This window comes from Atractosteus spatula, chromosome 11 (genome assembly GCF_055471065.1).
Source record: "Atractosteus spatula isolate fAtrSpa1 chromosome 11, fAtrSpa1.hap1, whole genome shotgun sequence".
NCBI classification, from domain to species: Eukaryota; Metazoa; Chordata; class Actinopteri; order Semionotiformes; family Lepisosteidae; genus Atractosteus; species Atractosteus spatula.
Window position 1 is genome coordinate 3,235,296 of NC_142716.1, and position 13,216 is coordinate 3,248,511.

The window sequence follows — 13,216 nt, forward strand, 5'->3', positions numbered from 1 at the left end:
GTCTGCTGTGTTCTTCAAGGGCACTTCATTGTTTTATAGAGCTTAACCACAACAGCCTTTTATTATATCTAATGGGCTGAACAACACTTAAAGCCTTTAATGGTTTGTCTGTACAAATCTTCCAGCACCATAAATAACAGTCTTTCAGGAGCACTTTTATCTCAAGATGGAGTTTTCAGGATCAGAACGTTTAGCTTGATGGTGTTGTACTGTCACATACTGTAGATGGATAAACGTGAATGTCAATTTGTTATTTGTTTAAGTTTTTATGATAATGCTCCTAAGGCCTAAGAGTCTTCAGTTTTCAATAGAACGATTACTGTTAATCGTACACGATTCATGCGAAATTGCTCCAGGATTACATGAATCCGCAGGCATGTTAAACTCGTACCAATGGCTTTGCAGATGTATTGTTGTGCAATAGAATGGCGGTGGACTCTGTGAGGAACGTCAGTCACATTCTTGCTGAATTTGGATGTTTATTTTGTTTCCCTTCCAGCAGCTCCTGCTCTGGCAGCCAGCAGGTGTGGGGGTGACCAGGTTTGCGTGTGTTATCTCTTCTGGCCCTTGATTGGTGCAACCACGTCTTTGGATTCGGAATCTCTATATTTTAGCGAGATTAAATGGTCACAGATCTATTCGTAAGAGACAAACCAGAGCCAGAATGACACACTCTTTAATTCTAATGATCATTTGCACACATCAAAACCTTTTTGATTTACACATGAGAGAAGACAAACTTGTTGGTCTTTAGTTATTTACTTCAGTCATGTCATTGTTATGGATGGGCACCATATTAGTATTTTGCCGTCAATGACAGGTCTTGACTCCATGTTGGAGTTTTTTTTTTACAATCTTTAATAGTTTTGGAACAGAAAAAAACATCCTAAGAGTCGTTTTGCAGAATTTTCTTGCTCTGTGTCTTGCAAAACATTGTTTTGAATATTTCTGTATTGGTACTGTAAGTTAGTTCTACAGTAAAGTAGCTGCTGTTGGAAGAGATGCAGTATCTCGATCAGCCTCTAGAGGGGGTGTGCACCTTTATTAAATTGATTGTCAGTTTGCAACTTCCTTAGCGTTTCAGAAAAATAGTGTTCATGGAAAATATTATAAAATATTAGTGAATACATCCTCCCATTTAAAAAAGAGATGAATGTTGTATCTCGGGGATTTTTTTTAGTTTAGAACTCAAATTGTGATAGAAACTGTAACACAGAAATGAAAAAAACACCCTCAGGAAATCTTTGAAATATGGTTGGAGGAAAAAAAAGCAATCTCGGAGGTCACTCATTAAAAACAGAAAAATAAAAGTTGTATTTCCTGGGATAGACTTATTCTGGGACAATTGATGATTTATTGCTGATGTTTAGTCAAGCTCATAGCTGGTGAAGGTAGTTCAGGGTGGAGGAAATACAAAGTATGATTTCGGTAAATCCTGTCCTGGGATTCGGTGGTCAGTGAGGATTATTAGTGAGGATCCAGGGATATCAGCACTGTCACCCTGGCTACATCCTGGATGACGCGACAGCAGCCAGAGTGTGCCAGTACGCTCACCACACACCATCTCTCAGTGGGGAGGAGAACAGACTAATGAAGCCAATTCGGAGATGGGGATTATTAGAAGGCCATGAGTTTGTTAACAAAGTATTCTGCTCTGAGCTTTCAAAAGGTTTTTTTGAAAACGCGCACCTGGCCTTACATTTCTGGACAACTTAAAAGTGCTCTTTATGTTGATGAAACAATATGTTTGACATATAAATCAAGTCATTTTAGCAATCAGTCTTTCATTTACTATAGATCCCTGTGCAGCTGGTTGCCTCAGAGCACTTCACAGAGTTATATAGTGTCACAGTTAAAATTATTGTACAGAAACAGGTATCATGTGGACACAGAGGAGAGGAAAAGGAAAACCCCCTGTAGGAACAAAGAAACCTCTGGGGGGGTCCCAGGACCATTGTTTGCACTCTTCCAGGCAATCAGTTTGATGGGTTTGTGGTACAATAATCCTAATAGATCATGGTTTCTGCAGAGTCCAGGGTTGGGATCCTGCTGTCTGGGGTGTGTTGTCGGGGATATCTCCGTGAAGGAGCTGAGGTCTTCTGGGTCGGCCATGTTTAGGGTGGCGCTCCAGGCTCTGATGTCACAGACTGCCAGGACATGCAAGCGTGGTGTCATATTCCAGTGCCAGAATCCAGGCTGCAGGGAAATAAAAAGATGGGAAAGCGTGTCATGGTAGCTTGACGGAATTTCATGACCCCTTATCTCCCAGAATGTAGTTTTGTGTAAATACACTATATACATTTCCACTCTATTCTGACAACCACATGTCTTGTCTGAGTGCCTAATGTGACATCTACTATTCAGAATTGGCGTCATCTGCTGTGTACTGTATACAGGGCAAAAAATAAACCTGATATATAATCTTCTGCAATGACCTTTCTTTGCACTCCATCCCAAAGAGACTCTCTTCTAGGTCAGTGCTAAATGGTGTCTTTACATTATGAGATATATATCACCACCAACTTCGCAATCTTGTGTATAGTGAAATGGCAGCTTTTTCCTTCCTTTAAGAACACATTCAGATCTGCTTTTTCAATAGCTCATAAACTGCTGTGGTCAGAGTATTTAAGCTTTAGCTGTGTAATAGAAAATAAAAATGGCATTGCAACTCAGCGGAGTGTCTCTTCACTCGAAAGTGTTTTTTTAGTTTCTTTTGTTCTACGGTGCTAGATTATTTGTGGTTTACAACACCCATGCAGGGAATCTAAATGCAATGGGATTATCTGTTTTAGCAAGATCTGATTTCTATTAGAGATACTCTCCTCAAACCATATAAAATGTTAGACAGGTCATCCTTTTTCTCCTTTCGAGAATTGTTTCTTTAAGAAATAATTCTTTGTTAAATTATTTCTCGGTCGTGCACCAGAAGAATCTAACGTTAAAGATCAAAACTGCAGTAAACTCCTTCAGAAACATAACGTTTCTGTCTCCACGGTCGCAAAGGATTGATTTTTCATGGGATATTTTTCATCCTCTCATGTTTTTCTCTCTGTGTCAGGTGTTTATGTTAATTATTTCAATGACTAGAATGCTAGGGTTGTCTCTTTCTTTGTGTTAGTATAAAGGCACGTAATGACAGCAGTGTTACCATTGTGCAATGGCGTAGTTTCCTCCGCCACATCTCGTCAGATCTCTGATGCTAAGCAAGGTTGGGCCTGGGCAGACCTCTGAGGAAAATCTGGTTTTTGCTGTTAGTGGGTGTGGCATAACGCGGGGGCGTGCCCAGTGTGGAGGCGGAGCCCTGGTAGAAGGGTGACGCCTCGCCTTTGTAGTCCCGGCTGTCCCGGCTTCTAGATGATGAGCCACAGCTGGGCAGGTCCTATAAAGACACACTCGGCTTTTTGTTTATTTTTTCACCTCTTTTTGTGTTATTTTTGGTCCCTGCTAACCTCACGCCAGTCCCTCCGTCCCCTCGCCTGGGGCGTTGACTTTTTAGCGGTGCTCGCTGCGGCTCCTCCCACTCCACACTGTCACATGGTGCTGGTGGACCAGTAGGTGTCGCTATTCCCTCTGGACCAGAAATTCCATACCAATACCCTAATATGGTGACTGGGAACACTCCGCTGTAGTAGGTGACATTCACTGAATGAAACATTATAATGAGACCATTAAAGATCTTTTGGCACTGTTCACAAAAGTAGGGCTGTTAAGCCCGGTGCCCTGGCTCTTGTGGATTTGCACAATATGGCCACTCTTAAGATTCCCCTTGATTCAAATAGTGAAGTAATTTCTGGCCTCCTGATGCTGATGCAGTGGAGCTGCTGGAGCAGAATAACTCTCAGGCATCACTTCAGTGGGAATGAGCCGGATGCCTACTGCTGCGGAAAGCTCGTTGGGATCTATTGGTACTGTATGAACAGAGCAACATACTGTAATTATCAAACATTCATTCATTTTAAGACACGAAGAGCCTCAAAGACACCCCAAGGACTGTTGTCGCGTTGGCATACTTTCACAATCAAAATTGTGTGACTGAATCCGTCACATTGGTGATAATGCAAATATATGGGTTCCTATGCAGATGTTTTCTGAACTCAGGAGACTGGATAAAAGGAGACTTTTTTAGAATCTAATCTGGGGAAGGAAGCTTGTCTTCCACAGATAATTCCTGTGGGGGTCCTGGAGGGTCACCTGCTGCTTTTCAAGTTTTTACTAATGAAGTAAAATATTGGAAGGTCAACCTGCAACATGTTCAGGAGCTAAAAAAAAAATAGTCAAAATTAGTTAAAGCTCAAATTAGTCTTATTATTACGTCAATGAAGAGTTCAGTAGTGTAACTGAGAGCTGGACTGGAACAAAAACCAGCCGGTGTGTGTGTGGGCCTGGGATTAGATTAACGTGCTAATCTCTCAAGATGGTGAACAAAGAGATGAAAGTATCTTTATACCTTTCCCCTTAATACTGTCATTCCTTCTCTAGCTTTTAAATCCATGGATCCTTATTTAAACCTTAAACAGTCACATATGTTGTATTGCTTGAAGCACTTAATTTCTATTATGACCGATTCAGTTCTTGATAGTTTTATTGATTAACACCGACAGTAATTCTGTAGTTTGTTCTGCATTCGTGCAGCATAAATCCCTTTTGTTTTGTTAAAGAAAGATCGGAAAAACATACCGGTTCATCAAAAAACAGACTAATGCATACTGTTCTCATGCATTTCAGCCATTTACGTCATCAGCCTTGTCACCTGGTTCGGTAAAGAAAGCACTGTTTTGTTTGGCTCAATTTTAATTAGTCCTAGGATGCAGCTGGGTTTGTAGGCAGCTTTTTTAATTTTTCAATTCATCACAACACTTTTGTTGATAGTTTCAGTCTTGCGGGAATCAGTCCTTTTCCTGTCCTGGGAGCCTTTCCACATGAAGATGATAATGAAATTAATTGATTACAATAGCATGACTCAAGCAGACACAAACAGGCAGCGCACCATCCCAGTGGAATGCAATGATGATCAATGACTTGGGGTAGGAATGGAACAGCTGCGTTGTCTTGAAAGGACAATGACAGTGCACTTGCCTCTGCCTACAATAGAATATCCTATATATATATAGAATATCCTTAAATATCCCAGCACATGGGCAGGCTTCATCAGTAGAAGAACTACAGTACAAAGGAAATCAGATCTAGAGGGATACTCTGTGTCCTATTCACTCCCTTGTTTGATTGTTCATGTCTTTACTGTCCAACGAAGCTTGCTATGCTGTAGTGCTGTTACACTCCCTGCATCCTTGAATATCTAATGCATGTTAAAAGGTCTTCAACACGCTGTATCCATGAGATTTGCTTTTTCAAGGTAGATGTGTTGCAGTGAGAAAGATGATAAAGATACGAATTTCGAAACTCCCTCTGGACTTCCGTCTCTCTGGTGAAACAGAAGTTTGGACACTAGAAGACACTAGAAATTTGGGAAAGGGATGAATTAGTTTGCAATTAAAAGGTGATTTCCTCAGTCAGTTGGATTTTATTTTCAGAGGGACAGCAAAAAAAAGACACTTTTCTACAGCCATCCTCTGTGGATGCACTGTTATTATATAGACGAGCGGATATAATGTCTTGTTGTGAATTTTTCCATTTCAGTGCCATCTTCATCTATTTCCTGAAACAAACACTAGTTCAAGTTGGAGGCAATTGGAGCTGATATACCAAACTTTTTTATTTTCTGCTGAAACTTCTTCCAGCGAAAGCACCAAGGAGTCTGCTACCTTTACAGATAAGTTTCTGAAAATGAATAAACTTAATAACGTGTTTAAAGCAGGCTGCCTCACTTTGCGTTTTCACATCACAGCCCACAACGCTGAAACATAAGCTGTAATTGGTGTGCTCAGACACAGCACGGAGTCATGAATATGCCAGACAATAGAGCTGGAGATTGTGTATTAGAAATTCAATTTGGCTTACAAAATGTCTTTCAACTAGAAATAATTTGATCCTGTATTTCTACGTGTGGTATAGTTTGCAATCTTCTGATATCATGCACTAAGCCTTAAGGGAATATAAAATGCTAAGAATTCCTCAAGGTCAGGGTCTTTCCTAATATACGCACTCTCTTGTGGAACACTGGGTAAAGGAGACATGTTGTTGAGGCTTACTGTACTGTACATCTAAGCCTGAGACCTGACAGCACTGATTAAGACCTCAGATTAGGTGAGTCTCAGCTTTCCAGACTTCCATGGAAAAACCTGGTTTGTTGCATTACTCAAATGGGGTGAAATATTTTTTTTTAATTGTTTTTTTATGCATGCCAGAACTAATAAAATGAGCCCTTGGGAGTGAGTAACTAAAAGACAAAAACCTATGAGTTTAGACAACAAAAATCTAAGAAATCCGGTAAAAAAGAGAGCATGTTCATAGCCCTAATAAGTACGGTTAAGTGTTATAATTTCTCAGTATTCATGAGGCAGGGATGCGTGTTTGGAGGGAGCAGTGTGCAGACTCAATCTAACTGCTAAATCACAGCATCAGTTAATCACCTCAGATTTCTAAAACGAAAACAGGGATTCTGTAATCTAATTCAAAGTAATGAAAACATTCATCATACGCAGGGGAAGAGAAGGTTATTTTTTGCAATAGTTGGAGTAGCAGATTTATCTCTGCGACCAGACACCTTGCTGCCGCCCGTCCTGAAGGCCTTACAGTGTAGTGGGTCACCCTTTACCACTGCGGCCGTTTTAAAGCCCCAAACCCACAGACAGCAGCTGGTTCTTCCACTTTCAGACAAGAGGCTTCCCCCTCCCGCCCCTTTCGCATATATAGGGCTTTGCCAATGATTCACAAAAGTGGAGCAGAAAAATCCCAAGGGTCTTCTCTCTTTCTCTCCTCTCCTGTGGGAGATTTCGACAATTTGATTTTTATGGTATTTATTTTTGTCTCCTGGGAGTTCACATGTTCTAATGATTTGGGGGTGAAGCACACCCCGAGGAGAGCAGTTCATCCATCTCATAGAAGTCATGGACTCTTAAAAGCATGGATCATTGAGTTTCGTGATATTTATTATAATTCTTACTATTTATCTTTTTTTTAAAGCGCAAAGCACCGTACAATAATGCAGTGAACTGAAGGCAAGACGTAGGACAGACATGGGGCTGGGGAGCTAGCAGCAGGAGCTCCAGGATCCAGAAGGAAGGTAACCCAGGTCCAAATAGGATTCTGGGTACAGCAGCAGGTGGCAGACTGGATTTATAAGTTGTAGGATGCCTGCTAATTGATCTGGAGGTAGGACGCCAAGGAGACGGCAGAGCTGGACAGGGGGCAAAAGAAACAAACCCGGGGCCGAGTTGGATGCAGGGAAACAGAAGCAGAAGAACAAGCTGAGGAAGGGACACGTTTGGACAGAATAACGAGGAAAACAAGAGGAAGCAGGAAAAGCAGAAGAAACAGGATTGGAAACCAAAATTAAGAAAAAAACAGACATACTGTAGACCAAGAACTGATGCCGAAAGAAGAAAAAGGAACACGGGAACAAGGCAGGTGGTCCTACAGTAAGGTGGCATCTTGGTGACGTGAATGTGAAGCAAGCAGCATATTTTGTTCTTTCGTTCTGTCTTGTCTTCTCTTTCCTGCTTGTGGTTTGGAGTATAGTCCACATAAAGAATGAATGTGACACAAATACGAGAAGAGGTGTGTGCAAGAGTCACATCTATAGCAAAAGTCTGCAATTTAAAACTTTGTCTGTCATTATCCCTCCCGAAGTTCAGTTAAGCACTTCCATTTAGAAATACCTTCCTGATCAATGATAAACTCTTTGAGAACCAGAGCCTCGTTACTTAATAATCAGGTATTTGAAGAGAGAAATTTTACTGTCTAAAGGAATATTCCGTCACTCTCCTTGTGAGATCTTTAAGCATGCTTGCAGATGATGCCTTGTCAGCGGCTGGTAGTATTAAGGGGATATTTTATCACTGTACAGGGAGACGGTGCTTACTGCAAGCTACTCCCAGGCTCTGCACTCCTGTGGAAGAGGTGAATTCAGTCTCTACCAGCACTGATAGCAATACTGTATCTCTCTCGCCCAATCCAACATGGATGGGGACTCATTTTCCATCAGCATTAGAAGACCTGACCCGGGTCTCCCTGTGCACATGTTTACCTTAATGATTTATCATTCTGAGTCACATGGCGGTAATCATAGATGAGGGGGAAAAACAGCCATCAATTTTTTCTTGGCACTGGGCTGTGAAATTAGTTCTGTGTTTTACGGGAAGCAGAACTGAAATAGATAATCAGCCTGCTGAGTGCACAGAAATTGTATGATAGTGCAGAGACCACTAGCTGTGGGGTTTTATGCGTCTTTACAGTGAGTCGTGAGGTACGCCTGTGCCTAATGTACTACTCAGGGAAGGGAGCAGGACTGTGTGTGTATCATTAACGAACTGAGGGAGATGAAGGGCTTTGCCTTCCTCATGGGGCCGTAGCCGTTTTGTGTGACTCACAACACCTGGCTGTTTCTCTGCAGGAACAGGTTCACAATTTCAAAGTTATTAACTATTATTACTTTTTAAATGAGGAGGCAGGCTAATGTTATTCCTTACATTTTACTCATGCTGTTATAATAGCTAAATTAAGTGACAGAAATTATTGAATGAATCCAAGACCAGCAATTACTGAGTATTTTAAAAAACAGATATCAATGCAGGATGTTTTAATTTAGGCTTTCACAATCCATATTCCGTCCACTAAAATGATTGAGGGGTGTTTTCATTTTTTACTTATACAATGAGACAACACACAGTATCAATCATAGATCAGGAAATAATGTATGTGCAGATGGGGCTCTGAGTACAAGGTGTGCCTCCCCTGTCTTTTAGATTTCCGGTATGAAGGTCAGCTTTTACTGTCTCATACCCAGTTCTGGCTTCTGCCTTCCAGTTTCAATCGGGGATGTCATGCCGTTTAGGTCTGTATGCCATCCCAGTTTGCCTGTACAATAATCCTGTCGAATGCAGTTAGAAAGTTAGCCCGGGAAGGTAGACCACCATTTAGAATGTGATGTCCAGTTTAAGAGGTAGCCGGGCATGATATCAAATGAATTGCACGGATTAATCCCAGTGTTCGACAGTAAATATGAGTGTCCTTTGAGCTGGTCTGCACCATCTGCAATAGCGGAGATAAGAAATCTTCCTCTTCTTCTTTTTCAGAACGCCATCCTGACTGAAATACAGTACTTTATCTGCTGTGTATGCTGCACTGAGCTGTTCTGTCCAAATACCCCTGTGACTGGAGCCATCTCTCAGATTAAATTATGGGTGATACAGTCTGTATTATGTTGCATTGTGTAGGCCACCACCTTTTATTTTTTAACTTCACCCTGGGGTAAGGAGAGGTTTGCCTTTTAAAATTAATTCAAGGTTGCACTCAGCACGTCCATCTGAAAGCCCTTAATTAGTGTGTGATGCCTTTCTACTGAGGTCCTTGATAAAAGTGCCAGTGCAGCCCACGTACACTGTGCTCTTAAATGCTCTGCAGTTCTCGCAAGGGTGGTTAAGTAATACGCACAGATTTTCTTAATTTATTGTAGGGGCTGAGGAATCCGAAACAGAAGTTTAACAAGGCTATGCATGTGTAATCATCATTACGCTTATCTCTTGAGTGTTGGTACAGTTTTATAGCTTCGCAAAGGGCCTGTGAGAGAGAAGTGTTAGGAAAAGAGAGGAGTTAGAGGTGAAGGAAAAAGAGAGGGAAATAGTGCCAGAAGAAGGGTACTGAATAAATCAGTAATCACTGTAACAGGGCAATGTAGGACTGCATAAGTAAGACCAGCCCTCTGCCTTTTGAACCGGTATATCAGGATACTTTGAATTTGATTTGGGGAGAAGCCCAATGCTCTGTTCTTTCAGAAATGTGTTTCTGAGTTCATTTTAGACTTGTGGTTTGGAGTTTGAGGTTATTGCTTGGGTATTTGAGTCGTCTAACATTGCCTCTGTGATCTGATGTAGCTTCTAATAAATGGAGATGAAGTTGTGTTCGTTCCTGACATTCATCCGCAGTAGCAGAAACGACTCCATGACTAGACAAGATCAAGGGGCCCGAGATGAGAATCCTAAATGAGGAGCTGAAAGGCACACTTCATGGTGCAGAGATGTGTTGAGAAGTAAAATCCATAGAGAAGGAAGCAGTGAGAGACAGATAATGGCCCCACGCAGTTGTAGATGCTCAATTATAGCAGAATCAGTGTCTGGAACCAGACATTTTCACCTATAACTCAGTGGTTACAAAACGGCTAAGTGCTTTCAATGGGCACAGTTTGAAAAAAGAACATGACTGCTGTATTTTCAAGGAAGTAATGTCTGCAGACTCTTTCTAAATGGCAGTGGCTTGTCCTCACTTTGCTACTAATGCATGAAAGGTCAGTCTGGCACAACTGAGTAACAGAAGTAATAGGGATGGAAGGAAATTTAGTACTTTTATATGTTGTCTGTTTATTCGATAAAAATACTTATACTTAGTGCTTATATTAGTACTGAATAAAATAAAATGGAACCAACACGTTCATGCACACACATTGCCTGTGTGTCATTGCCAATGACTTGGCATTGTATAGTTAAACAGTATTGCTGGAGTAGTAGGTGGCAGTCCTCTGTCTGGACCTGCAATTGCAAGAAAATGTCCAACTACTGTATAGTCCAGGGGACACTGCACTGTAAGAGGTGCTGTATGAGTGGCACTGATAACCCTGCTGTGCTGGCTAACTTCCACTCAGGGCTTGTACAGTCTGGCTCCCTTACAGCTGTGTTGGAGTGCAGGGCCCTGTGGTGTAGTCACCTGCTTCCACAAATAGCAAACATGGAGCCACCAAACTGTCAGATGGTGTGACACACTAATGTCTTACAAAAACACTCATAAACCTGTAATTGCCCCCACAGTTCAAACGGGCACATCTGGAGAGAATGAGTTCTCCTCCTGCAGCAGAATCCATTTCACGGCCCTGTAAAATCAGCATGTTGCTTTTGCATCACATCTGGTCGTTTCATTAGAGACAACGAATGTTACTTATTAGGTCTACAATAATTTCTCCGGGAGATCTTCGGAGGATGACTTTGAAAATGCGCCCCATTTTCTGTAAGGCAGAAAAGCTCTCAGTTTTCCAGTCCAGTCAAGTAAGCATTTTTTTCTTTTCTTCATCATTATAGTTTCATTTTTCCATAAAATAAAGCCTATTATGCAAATAATATTTAATTTGTTTTAGCTCGTACTTAACTAAAAGGCTTTTTCTACAACTGGTTGCCACTGTGCTAATTTGTAAGAATTGTCTAAGATGAATTTTTTCTCAAACACTGCTTTCCTCAACATTTAATTAATGCCTCTACATGAGAAAGAGTTGGCATGCAGAAAAGCTGAGAAAATTTAACATACATAAACAAGAATGCAACAATCATTCTGGAGTTTGTTTAAAGCCCCAAAACCAAACTGTAAAATCTAGCCTCCCACAGAGCAGACGAGAGGGTGGCGATAGAGCACATGTTTGTAGTCAGTGAAGTCCATGAGGCTTAATTTCAGTCCTTCCCACAGAAAACAACAGGCTAATGAGTCACTTTTGCTTTTGTCCTACTGCTTCTGTGGGCTTCAGAGACCCAGCATGGGCAGAGAAATTTGGCTAGGGGCAGGGTCATGTCAATAGTTTCAGGGGTAAACATTTTTATATCAAATTTAATTGAAACCTAACTTAAACACAGAGTAACTCGACTGTCTTATATCTATAAAATAATGGACCTCATAGAAAAGGCATTGCTACTGTGTTGCAGTAGAAATTACTGCTGCATATGAAATTTTCACTTGAGCTGACATTTTTCTTTTTCAGTTCTGCAATCCAATTGTAGGAGCAGAATGGAGATTGTACCCTGCATGTACTTCTGTTATTCTATTTTTTTCCCTAACCTGTTGTAATATTTCTGCTGTGTCATTGATTGAGATTCTTAATTGCTCATGTGACTGATTACTTAGCGATCTCTGATTCAATAGTAAAATAGGTCATACCAAATAGTATGGAAAGCTCCACAGCCGAAACGTTGTGTTTTCTTTCTTCTCTCTTCAGCATGGAATAAACCTATTACTTGTTCCCTTGCAGCCTACGCATGCTGACGCAGATGCCCACCTGAACTATGCCAGAGAGTATGGTTTGACTAACTCAGCCTGAAAGGAAAGAAAAACAAAGCACCATGTAAAAAACACATGTAATAATATATGAAAAAGCACAAATACACCATTGACACAAATATGTCCTGTTTCAGCTTAATGATATTCTGCATCGTCACACAGACACAACCAATGGAGAGAGAATGTTTAACCTTGTAGAATATTTTATTCCTTTTTTGCCTTTTACTCTCCACAGGACACAAAATACAGCAGACGCCACCAGTTCCCCAGTCGAATTTGAAAGTAGAATTCTACCTTGTTGCTGTGCTGGAACCACCAGGTCCAATAACATGGACCCTATGTGCCCTGATCTGCCTGTCTAGGACTATATCCAGGGCGGGTAACTGGAGAACCCAAAACACAGGCCTGTTGCCATGAATAGGGTTTCCAAATTCCAGCCAACCCACAGCATTGAATTCTACCGATATAACTTATCAAAAAGAGACAAGGATATTCTGTAAGGTCATGTAAGCCTGACCGTGCCTGTGCTATTTAAGATATATGTACAGTCACAGTTTTAAGGAAAGCTTCACAGAACAGTTTCAAGACTTTGCTAACTTCAAAATTCATTGGCAAACCTCTTGCACTGCTCCTCAGTCATGCCCTTGGGTCTTTCTCTTCAATATCATTAGCACACCACACTCTGTTAGCCTGAAGGGATTGTACGCTGTAAATTATACAAGATAGGAGATCAGTGTTATGAGTGTTTGCTCAGCCTCCATTAGTGCACAGACTGCTGGAATCTCCTCCCTTCATTGTATGGAAGTGTTAGACGTCGCAAACCAGCCTCTGACAGCTCTAAGAGGGCATCTGTGCTAACAGGGACCCCTAATGTTGTCTGAGAGTGAAGTGTTAATGAGAACACAGCTCCCCCCCCCCCCCCCAGCTTCCAGCCTCAGTGACTTCGCAGCCATGAGCGCTGGGTGATGCTGCTGGGCTTGCTCACACTGGCACTGCACGCACACAGCCTGCCTTTGAGAAAGGGCAGGTCTGACTCACAGACGACTTTAGGGATCACATTTACACA